Source organism: Etheostoma spectabile, chromosome 2 (assembly GCF_008692095.1).
Source record: "Etheostoma spectabile isolate EspeVRDwgs_2016 chromosome 2, UIUC_Espe_1.0, whole genome shotgun sequence".
Classification (NCBI taxonomy): Eukaryota; Metazoa; Chordata; class Actinopteri; order Perciformes; family Percidae; genus Etheostoma; species Etheostoma spectabile.
In genome coordinates this window covers 3,213,385-3,214,226 of record NC_045734.1, presented here as the reverse complement: position 1 = coordinate 3,214,226, position 842 = coordinate 3,213,385, and positions in this window count along the sequence as shown.

Sequence of the window (842 nt, the reverse complement as noted above, 5' to 3'; positions counted from 1 at the left end):
GTGTGTGTGTGTGTGTGTGTGTGTGTGTGTGTGTGTGTGTGTGTGCGTGGCGTGAGCATGCATCAACATAAGCGTGTGTTTGAACATGTGCGTGTGTGTTGTGGTATGTGTGAGATAACAGATCGAGAGGATGCCGGAGGGAATCCTCTTCCTGAGAGCTCCATCCTTCAGGCAGAAAAAGCTTAGGAGGGAGCGTTTCATAACTTTAAAATTACAAGCTTTGAAATGTGTATGACTGATAGACAGCAGCATCCAGGCTCAACTAACACCTTCGTTTAGCCTTAACGCGAGGCTGGATCTCTCTATCTGTGTCTTTGACTAAACTTGATGGTGGAGCGTGCGCACACATCTTCGCCCATCTGCTGTTTAAATGTTCCTTTATATCTCCGAGATGTGTTGCCTCTAAGATAAGATGAGATCTGAGATGACTTTGTCCAAATCCCACACCAAAAAGCATGAGGGTGAGGAAAAAAGCTCTTGCTCCCTCTGTGCTGACAGCTGCTGTCGTTCCAGCTCTCCACCCACTCCAGAGGGCCAAATCAGTCAGAGAGCCACTCTTTTCTAAAGATATGTACGGGGTCACAGCATGTTGTTCTTCTTTCTTTCTTTCTTTCTGACCGAAGAGGATTAGGTTAGACAAAGTGAGCCTGATCTGCCGGTGATTTGATTTCTCTCCGCAGCCCAGGCTGGAAACCTGTACACGTTTTAATCACAAACAGGCTTATCCACCTGCCGCGCTATTGAGAAGCGACGACAAACAGCTTTTTGTTTACGTTCAATATGTCGGCCACCAAAGAGCAGGAACTAAGGGGGTCAGCCTCTCCTCTCTAAGTGTAGCTCCC